This window comes from Nymphaea colorata, unplaced genomic scaffold, assembly GCF_008831285.2.
Source record: "Nymphaea colorata isolate Beijing-Zhang1983 unplaced genomic scaffold, ASM883128v2 scaffold0001, whole genome shotgun sequence".
NCBI lineage: Eukaryota > Viridiplantae > Streptophyta > Magnoliopsida > Nymphaeales > Nymphaeaceae > Nymphaea > Nymphaea colorata.
The window spans coordinates 1,850,149-1,861,977 of record NW_022204507.1 but is presented as its reverse complement, the minus strand read 5'-3'; positions in this window follow the sequence as shown (position 1 = coordinate 1,861,977).

The following is an 11,829-nucleotide window of genomic DNA, read 5'->3' as shown; positions in this document are numbered from 1 at the left end:
TCTAGATCTAGATCCAACAATAAAGATACAAAATAATTGAAAATATATATATATATAACCAAATCGTGCTCAACATGAACCATTAGAACCCTATACGATTCAAGTATAATAAAGAGTGCACTTCATCAACAAGAATAATGACCATAAAAAATTAACGGGCATAAACTAGGGGTGAACACGAGCCGAGTTGAGACTGAACTCACCCAGCTCGAGCTCGAAAATAACTGGACTGATGCAGTTCCAGCTCGACTCAACAGAATTTGTTGAGCTCGAGCTCGACTCGAAGGCTCGACAAACTCGTCTCTCTGTTTTGTGCTTCACCTTGCTCAACCACTGCCGGTGTCACCGGCTTCTTCCCCACCGAAAACCCATGAGAAGGGTTTCAAAAGCCCTCGGCCACCAAGTGAGAAACCCTCACCCAACACAAGGGTTTGAAGCAAGGTTTTCTAGAGCCCTCACCTGCCCAAGCGAGGGTCTCTAGAACCCTCACCTGCCCAAGTGAGGGAGTGAGTGAACCCTCGCTTGGGCCAAACCTTTGCCTTTGCCCAATCAAGGGTTTCAGCGCAAAACCTTTGCCCAATCGAGAATGTGGATCGGAGAGGGAGGCAAAAAGAGGGAGAGTGTGAGATCGGAGAGAGAGAACCGGAGAATAGAGGGAGAGTCTTGGGCAAAACGAGAGAGAGAGAGTACCTTAGCGTTATGGAGTAGCCTTTGAAGGATAGGGAATCGATGGCTGGTGGTGGTGTGGCTGGTGGTGGTGGGAGTTCATGAGAACCAAAGAGAAAGCCAGTAAAGAGAGAGAAAAAAATGGGAAAGTGACGCAGTATTGATGGAAGGAGAAAGTGAAAAAGAAAAGAAAGTGACACATCGACCGAAACTCGAGCTAACGAGCCAAGTTGTGTTAATTGAGCTTAAACAAACTCGAACTCGATTCAATAAATAAACAAGCTAAACCAACAACTCGTTCTCAACTCATTGAGTAGAAAAGCTGACTCGAATTCGAGTTTGAGCTGAGTTACGAGCCGAGTTGGAGTTACTCGGCTCGTTGTTCACCCGAACAAATGGGTACATGGCATTAACAGACATTTTTTTTAATGAAAAATTAAAACGACTCACGAATTGCCGAAACGGTCAAACGGCGGTCGCCGGAGGGAGGGCACCCTTCCTCCTCTCTCTCTTCTTCACGGCGACGGCGGCAGGCAGTGGCCTCCAGGAGGGCGGCCACTAGCTAACCCTGTTTCAGCAGCAGGGAGGGCCCGATGGCCCTCGTTCTACTGTCGGAAATCGCAGGCGAGGAGGGCCGGTCGGCCCTCGCCCTCTCGCCTGAGCAGCAACGAGGGACACATAACCGGTCCCTCTCCTCTCTCGGTAGTTGGCGGCAACAGCCGCCGCCGCTGGGAAGGGGAAAGGCCCGACGGCCCTTCCTCCTCTCTGCCACCTGAAAAAGCGAGGGGCCCTGATGGATCCCGCCCTCCTTGTTCGCCGCGCGACGAGCAAGTCCGTTACGGTACCGCGACCGGCAGAGAGGCTGTCGGAAGCCCTCCCTCCGTCGCGTACAAGCAAAGAGGGCACGAAGTCCCCCTCTGCGTCTCCGCCATACCGACGGAAAACGGAAGGGCCAGCCGCCCTCCCTTTCTGTCGCTTTTCGACGGGGAGGGCATTGTCCCTTTCTCCGCCACCGTCCCTCGTGCAGGCACCCGATGGTGCATGCTCAGCGAGAGTTCGAGATAGATACAACGCTGCAGAGAGCTCAAGAGATTGAGGGTGAGAGAACGCTGGAAACCAGCGTCTCCTCCCGCAACCTTACGGCTGGTGAAAGAATCTGCCTGCCACTCTTGACACATCCTAAACTCAAAAGAAACAGAGAAATCGAAGCCACATCAAAATACAGCAAAATCAAATTCAACGAAATGCCTACATCGATGGACTTGCCACTTGATGACAAACAAGAAAATGTGTTACACATTTCAAAAACATAAGAATCGATTATGTTAGACATTCAAAAGTTTGCACACTTATGTCCATTGCACATGTAGAATAGGGCACAATGGATCTTTCAGATATGATGGGGATGACAACCCTATTTATAAACTTTTGAGGGTTCAAGTGACGATTTTGCCAATCATAAACCAGATATGGATCATCTCTAGTTTCTACACAAATAAATCCATACCAGATGAGATGATACAGATCCATACTTATTAGATCACCTTAAATTGGGTCTATTTACACTGATAGCATGTAATGTATGACTATGGACACATATATAGGCCCACCATATAAATTTCTTACAACACCTATATGAAAAATACTAAAGAAAGTGACACTTGCAAGAGCTCGTGCATGAAACTGTAGAAGGAAGGAAAGACCTTTGAAGTTGTGACTTTATACTGGCATGTTATTGGAGCCCAACAATATGTTTGTCTCAACCGACCGGTAATATCATATGCAGTCAATATTGTATATCAATAAATGCAGTATCACAAAAGATCATTGGAAGGCCATGAATTGCATCTTTAGATACCCCATAAACATCTTGAGCTTGGTTTATCATTTAAACAATCATCAAATCCATATTGTTGCAAAAATTTGTAACTGATTGGGTAGACTACATGGACAACATAAAATCAATCAGAGGGTGCATAGTATTTTTGGCAAATGATGTGGTATCATGGAATTCCAGGAAGCAAAAGACGATCAAGCACCAAAGCTTAATATAAGTCTGTTGCCAAAGCTGCAGCTGAACTTCTTTAGATGCATGTACTAATAAGAAGTTTGGTTTCCACACAAAGCAGAACCACTTATTATGGTGTGATAATTTGGGAGCATTACTTAGCCACAAACCCAATTTTTCCTATGAGAACTAAATACGTAAAAGTCGACTTCCACTTCATTCAAAAGACATATAAGTATTCAGTTCAACTAATCCAATGAGCAAGCTACAGATAGGTGAACCAAGGCTTGAAGCAAATCCATGTTGGAATAGTTTATAAACAACCCTTGTGTCATTGACACCACACACATGTTGAGGGTTGTGCTGAGAGTATGAAACCATCATTGGATCCCTATCACACAATTTCAAGAGTAACATAAGGAAGGAGATTTACCTCTATTGTTATCTATTGTAAAATCTTGTTAAGAAAATACTTTGTGTGTAACCAGTAGAGTCTGGCAATCTCCACCGAGATTAAGAATTGTGTAATGATTATTGTAAAATCTTTATATAGTAGATGAATTCAAGTAGCTTGTCTAGAGTTGTTTCCATCATTGCATGGTCTGCTACCAAACTTACAAAACCATCTAACATGAGTTTTGAGCACTAATTCCAAGGATGAAGTTATGCTTTTAAGTCCAATAAAATGATGCATTTCATGCATCATCAACCACCTTATCAAACTCATCTTCATATCAAAGACATTTGGGGATTAGATAGCATACCATGCCAAGACTGGAAAGGAAGACCAGGGATCAAGTAATACTTCAAGCAACTAGTAACATTGACTAAATGAGGAAAAAGGCTTCAATAAATAAATGTGATTTAGTTGTTCAAGAATTAAACACAGAAATGATAAATGAATATTTAAGAAACAAATTTCAGTTGCTTTGAGTCAGATGCAAAGTCTCCTAATGCATTCAATCTTAACACCTTATTTTTATAAACATACAATCAACTAATTATGCATAATCAGAAGTTTCTTCTTCCATCTAAGTTAGTCTGGTTCTCACTAAGAGAAAAACACACACCAAAAAAAGATAGACAATTATTTGGTTCAACAGAAATGCCTACATCCATGAGAAAGTTCTCTCCACTCTCTTATTCAATCACTATGAGTAGGAGGTTCAACATATGTAATTTTGTTTTTTTCCATATTTATCTTTGTTAACATATCTCTCTTTTATAGGCAACAAATTACAATGCAATATTGATGGATTTGGTCTAGCTTGGATAGTATCATTATGAATAGACTTGATTTTCTTATCACCTCCTTGATGGTCTCGATCTTTGCATGAGCTGGCTCCTCTAGTATCAGCACTTCTAATTTTATCATTACCTTAGTGATTGTAATAAGCTTAATTATTGTCACATTGCATGTGGCCTTCATCATGTTCTCTAACATCCCCCCTCAAACTCTACGGGTCTCGAAGGATGTTGAGTTTGCTGTGAAGAGTAATGAACTCATGAATGGGTAGGGCTTTAGTAAAAATATCAACAAGTTGGGTGTCTGAGCTGATATGCTTGCCTTAAAGTTGTTGTTTGGCTATCCAATCTCGTACAAAATGAAGATTGATTTCAACATGTTTTTTTCATTGGTGTGTGAGTGGGAGGCATTTAGAATGTCATAAGCTCTTGAAGTAAATATGACACTATTAACACCCCCAAATTTTCCACATAAATATCAATGGAATTTTTTGAAATTTGTAAAACTTTTCAGTCAAAGATTGAAGCAATGTGCTTCGAACCCTACCCAGTAAAATCATAGACCAAGGTCTAGGAATCAATTGAAATCTCAACTCTGAATCAACTTAGAATCTTTGAGTTGTAAAATCAAAACTCATATTAATTTTGAAAAACAATTTCAAATTAAATTTCAATCTGAGCTAAAGTAGAACCGTAAAAAAATCAATTTGAACCAAAGCGAAGGAGCTAAGTTCGAAATTCAATTTCAACTTGGATTTAAAATCCTAATCCAAGTTAAGGTAAAAATTTAACTTAGTCAATTTCCCTATTACAGGAATTATGGACTAAAATGAATATGATAATTCCAAATCATAGAAACCTTAATTCAAGGTTATCTTGGGTCAAATTTGGACAATCCAAAGTATGTGATCATGAGATCCAACTCAAACAAGTTAAACAAATTTAATTTTCTGAGCAATTGATTTGCACTTAGTAAAGCGTTCAATAAATTTTGTACACACTCCCCATAAAGATTGTCCAAAACATGATTCAAACTAGAATTAGATAAAATATATGTTATAGAATGAAAATCATTAAAATTGGAGTCTAGTCAAAGTCATGATGAACTTTGACTAAATTTAGACTCACCTAGCCCATCTCATGAAACTCAGATTTCAAATAAAATTTAGTTCTCTTGCAATGTCATCTAATCTAAGCATTTTCAAAGTGGAAACTAGAATTCTCCTTAGTAGGGTTCAAAATCTAGCTAAGAAAAACAATTAGACAGAATTTAAATTCTCTCTTTCAAAATTTGGTTTCATTAAGAAGTGAAGTCAAGCTAAAGAGAGAGAAGTTAATTAGACATGTTCCTCTCTCTCTCTCTCTTTTTCCATAGAATTATTTTAATTAATTCTAGTGAAGAAGCAAACAATTTGAATCAAGAAAATTCAAAAGTAGCTCATCTGTGTAGCACTTGATTCTTCCTATTTTACTTTAAAACCATCGAAAATGTTTCAAAATCTGAAAAGAAGTCAGCCTAATCATGGCTGATATCTTTTTCAAGTGCATATTGACGAGCTGCCTTTAGTGGGCGTGCTCTTCTTTCTCCATGTCTTGTTTAAGATCTCAATCAAAAAATTTAAGGAGCTAACTTAATGAAGTCAGCAACTAAGCAAAAAAAAAAAAAAGAAAAAAGAAAAGAAAAGAAAAGGAAATAAGATCCATTGTAAAATGGATCATTGATTAAGGTGGGCGCAGGCCAGCTGGTTACAACCCGTTTTTCAATTTTCTGGTTGGAGATTGATTAATCAATCTCTACCAGCTACTTGCCTAGTTCCTAAGTTGAAGGCAACGAGCCCCAAGCAGAAGAATCAATGCTCTTGCCTTAAATCTTGAACTTCAATTCAAGGAAGGGGGCCGGTGATTTTTGGACCTTCATCAGCAGCTTCCCTTTGCTAAGATCTTCTTTAGCTCGTTGCAGAAACTCAAGAGCAGGGTCCTCCTCGGATGTCTCCTACAACTCACCTCAAGGGATGGAACTCATGGACGTCAATCATCAGCAAGCACTCCTCCAATCCGCCTTCACCAGCAGCAACTCTTCTTGCCAACAGCTAGTCCAGCCAACATATCCAACTGCGTCCCACCTCAGCCTACTACAGGCATCTGATTAGCCAAGCAGCTTACCTGCTGTTACTTCCTTAGGGCACATCAACCAGCTTCTGCATTAATCTCCTTCAGTACGCAGCTCCTCAACTTGCATCAATCCTTAACTGACGTTTCCAATTGAGCTCCCTCAGCTCACCACCAGTGCAAATGCCCAATGCAGTCCACCAAAGATCAGACTCGGTCAAAGAAGGAGCAATGTCCAACTTGTACGTGGCTAAAACAATCAAATTGTGCTTGTTTTAAACCCTTATCATTTCTAAAATTTTGTGAAATCACCATAATTTCAAAAGTCAACTTGCCAAACAGAAGTTGAATCTATATATATATATATTCAAAAATTCAATCAGCCGTCCTAAAGAGGGTTTCTAGCTACCAAAATTCATCCAATTTACCAAAGGAGTTAGATTGCCCAAACTGACATACCGAAAGAGATTTAATTATTTTCAAAGGTTCAAATTGATGAAATTTGAAAATTCAGATTTCAAATTTATGTTTTCAAACTTAAAAGAAAGTTTAAATCAAATTTCCAATCACATAGGAACGATTCCTAACTTCCCAAATGCTTTAAAGTCCTCAAACATGCTTTTAAAGTCAACCAAATTTTCAGAAATCAAGTTGAATTGCAACAAAAATCCCATTGTTATTTCAACAGAAATGAACCTCCAATCAGCAAGCAAAAGCTTGCCGAACCAATTAGATTTGTTTTCAAAATCATCATCGACTTTTGAAAGGACCAAAAAGTCTTAGAATTTTAAAAACCATTTTGAAGCAAGGATTTCAAAATCTCAAAGGCTTTTATTGCCAAAATCAAATCAAGCTCACGAAAATATGTGCTAGAGTGCATTCTTGATCCAAATATCAAGAATGAATCTAGAAGTCATCCAACATTCTAATTCACCCAAAATAGTTAATTTCTCTTTGAATGAAATTAAATTATCTATGCATGGAGAGATGATGGAGTGAAACATGAATGAAACATATAGTTTGCTTATGCCAAACAAGCATTCACCCACTACACAAGTACCTAAATTAACTAATCACCAAGATTTGAAGTTGCTATCATGACCAAGTAATATTGAACCAAAGTTTTGGATCTTTCGTTTATGTCAAAATGAAAACACTCAATCCAATCTCAAAATGATTTTGAAAATTTGAAGTTTTAAAACCCGAAATTTTTCAAAAGAGAATTCTATTTTTTCAAAATTCAAGTTTTTCAATAATAAGACTTGAAAATTGGCATTTTCCCTCTAATTTGAACTTCAAAAGAAGTTCAAAAATCAATTTCAAATCAGTTTAGAATCTAAACCTTAAATTTTTCGAAATTCCCAAATTTCTAATTTCTAATTCTGGGATTGAACAAATAATGCATATTCAAATCAACATCATCAAAATTGCTGGAATTTAATAGAATTCCAACCAATTTCCAACTCAAATCTTCAAAAAAATTCAAATCTTGATGGTAAAAGCAAACTCCAAACTTCCAATCAAGTTCAAATTGAACTTCAAAATCGAATACAATTCTTGCAAAAGCATATACGAGGATAATCAATCAAATGACTTGTACAATTTGAGAAAAGTTAGACATTGGCTCGATTACCCCTATGAAAGGTGGCAGTAACAGTATGATATCATATCGATGGGTGGATCCCTTTTTTTCAAAATCTTTTAAATCAGAATCGATCATATTTTTTGTTGCTTCACACGACCTCCTAGCTCTCTCGCACATGAATGGTGCGAAAAAATGGCGATCATGGTAGGACCCATCATTGTTTATCTAAAGTCTCAAGTACAAGTAATTTTTCAAAATGCCAGACATCAATTGCGTGAAAACCCTTCATGACTACACCTACTGGCATCATGCATATTCTGTGCATCTAGGACCTATTGAGGAGAAAAACATTTTTCCTTTAGTCCTAGAACCAATCATACCCTTCATCAATTTAAGGTTTGTGTGAGACCAATGTGTGCACTAAAAACTTTTCAAATCAATTTCTTAGGAAAATATATAATAGCCACATATTTCTACGTTCAAATTTTTCAAAAAAAAAAAACCTTCTACCTATCAAGTCCTGATCATCACATTGCTAGAATATTTCTCAAACCCTGTTTAAAATATAGCCTTACAACTAGACCACTCTATTGAATTGAAAAGTCCCCCCATGAATACCGAAATGGACCATAGTCCCCAACATATCGAAAAGTGAATAAGGAGAAATGAAGAGCCTCAAGACATAGATGACCTTGGAGAAGTTTATACAAATACCATCACCATGGTATACCAACAATTTGGTTCTATTAGGATTCTAAGAACAATTTTCTAAAATAATGCATATGGGCAAGAGCTCCAGGATGTGCATTACTATATAATCCCTTATATCTTCAAGTAATTGCTCGAATGAAAGCATGAAGTGCTCACCTTGATCCACACTCAAGTCTAAACCCAATGTCGAACTCTTTTTGAGTCTCAATTGAGTCAACCAATGTCCAATTGAGTTTTTTTCTTGTGTCCAAATGGATTTTTCTTATGGACAATAATTTTCCCCATAACCATATATTCTTTGTAGCTTGTTAAGGTCATCTTGGACTTCGAGTCATCCCAACTAGAGTCTTACTTACTCCAGTGGTGTCTATCATGGTACCATACCTTTTGGTGTATGTTTTCAGACAACTTGGAGAATTGCAGACTCAAAGAAGCTGTCAACTTAGTAGTCCAACCCGTCAACAGTTGTTTGATCCATATAATTGTTGAAAGATAGAATCCAAGAACCAACATATTATAGTTTTCATGGAGTGAAATGACCATCATTGTAGATAAAATTTTCAACATTTATAGGACTTTCTGAGCGAGAAGGTGACTCTAGAGGACCAATCAAGAGTCAATTCCTCATCAATCAAGAACAAGTCATAAACATAGAGGTGATTTGCAGACTCGTTAGAAGAAGGAGTTGGCTATTTCTGAAACAAAATGGACATCATACATTTAGCTAGAAAGTTTCAACAGAGGGTTTTCTCACATTGATTCAACAACACTATCCAACAACACCATAGAAAAATAGAAAAAATCAATGATGACTTGCACAATGGGTCTTATCTTTTTCCACAACAAGGAACAAAGCATGGACATTCGAGTTTCTCGTCTCTTAAGAAAATGAGGTCACATCAAAGTTTACCACTAGTCAATAGCAATGACAGCTCTAACTTTAGAAATACATACTATATTGAAGGTTGTGTCTTTGTCCTTCAATCTTGGTTTTACAAATATGTGGGGCCACAATCCAGCCCTTTCCAAAGTTCTAATGGGAGATTGTTCAACATGGATCATTACCAAAGAAAAATGAAACAAATCAATGAGCAAAAAATCACTTGGAACTTCTTTGACAATGAAGTCATCAACATGAGACATACATACAACCCAGACAAGGGTCCATATTTCATAAAGGAATATCAGCCAAACTAGTGCTTTTGTCATTTTTCACAGTAGCAAGACAGATTTCATGATATCAAATAAAAGAAGTCATCATGGAGCACAAGCTGGATACTCATGAGTAGTCTGAAACATACACCATAGCGCAACAATAGAGGGGTTTGCCCACATCTATCTTGTCCTTGGTTCAGCCATAGGTCATGATTATGTCAAATGGTTGAGAGACATCCACCCATCTATCCTTCTTAGCTAGATGTAAGAGTCTAGCCAAAACATTGTAATGAATCAAGTCATCAAACAATATTATCTCATCCCAATATTGCAATGTTAAATCAAACATTTTTTCCATCTTCAATGAATATATGTCATCAGACTATTCTTCAAATCTTAACTTCTTGTCTCTTTCAAATTCAGGTGAACATCCAGTTTATGGTAGAAACCAGGAATCAGAGAAGAAAAAGAATAGAGATGAAATCCGAGCAACAACCTAACAATGATAACACAAGCAAAAAAATCATCTTTATGTTCCAGTATAACTACAAAACTCCTGAACCTGATCAGGAAGAATACAAAAGGTTTCACTAGTTCATGTACAAATTCACAATGAACACACTAAAGCTAACAAGGAAAAGAAGATGAATAACAACAAATATTCTTTATCCAGTGACAACAAAACTTTGGGCTGCCTGGTACAAAAACAAGTAGTAGAGAAAACAAGAAAACTTAGAAAGAGAAAAAGAAGGGGATAATATCTGAAAAACAAATTGTGAAAGGTTGAGAACAAACTAAATGTTGTTTGACTTAAAGGCAACAACAAAAGAAGCTTCACCTGTGAAGATTTCTATGAAAGCTTCAAATATGACAAATACATTGAGAACCTACAAAAGAAATTTATAAACTTTGACGGTCATAGAGAACCTAAAGCTCATTTGACCATGTTCTTTGTCGAATGCTACAAATTTAGAAAAAATCATCGAACACTTTTTTCATTGTTTCCTGAGGGAATTGGAGGGTGTAATAGCACAATAGTATGAGGAACATATCAATCTATTAATGCTAAAAAATTTAGACAAGTTGTTTCATTGAACTGTTAGTCCAGAATGTGGAAACTATTCCAACAATCACTACCATTTGTAATCTCAAACAAAAACCAAACGAAAAGGTCTACATGCAATAAAATGAGAGATCCAATCTCTCAATCCCATGCATTGAGACTAATTACCAACAACCTCCTTAGCTATTATGGAGTTTGATTTCAATTGCTCCTATTAAGTCCTTCATTAACTTAATACAAATTTGACAATATATCAAGGCTGACCTAAAAAACAAATCATGTGATGTGGTGATACTTGCCAAACATAAAGAAAAAGCCAAGAAAAACAAGGGTCAGTACAATCCCATCCAATCCCATCCTTTTTGTTGCAAATATAACATTAGAGAAGGAAAAAGTTGATTATGCAAAAGGAAGTTCTTCCTATCACAAGGCCAGAGCAAGTACGAGGAACAATGTCAGTAACAAGAACAAACATCCAAGTTGGATGACAAAAAACTTCACGGTGCTGGAACAAACCTATGAGGAGATCATGAACGATTTAATGAAAGAGGTACATTATCTTTGTCAAAGATCTCCAACCCTCTTTTTATGATGGGAAGGAACAAAAGCAGATTCTACAAATTTATTGAGTCCTAGGCTATGCTATTGAGGATCGTTTGGTACTAAAGAATTTAGTCTAGGACGTAGTGGACAAGAACTTATCAAGGTAACTCAAGTCAACCAGAAATAATTACCAACCCTCTGACCAAATTCCAATTGGACATTAGGTCATGACAATTAACAAAAAGGAGAATTAAACTCCTATAGACCTCTTCAAGCTGCTAGCCAGAAAAGACAAGGAAGCAGAAAAGTGCAAGGAAGCGTCCTCCACCAGTTCTACTCCCTTGGAGGAGATATTACAATTGGATGAGGGCATTCAATTCAGAAGCTCTGGAAACACTCTTCAACTGGCCTCATTCTCTGGTTACTTTGAACAAAGAGAAATTTAGCTCAAGTAGAAGTGACAAATGGATATGCAGATTGTATCAAAATAGTCACATATTCTTCATAGACAAAGAACTACCCAATGGAGGTGCCATGTGATATGATGCTCTCCACATGACACCACTATTACTCACGTACTGGTTGATGAAGACCAATTTTGAACATTTGTCTGTTGCAAACAACACAAGTACTGGGAATACAAGAATCAGATTATTCTCTAGCACCAATTTCAATCAATGAATATGATGAATAGGGCCAAATTGCCTACGTTGCGTATGTCTAGAAGTAGACACCACAAAAATA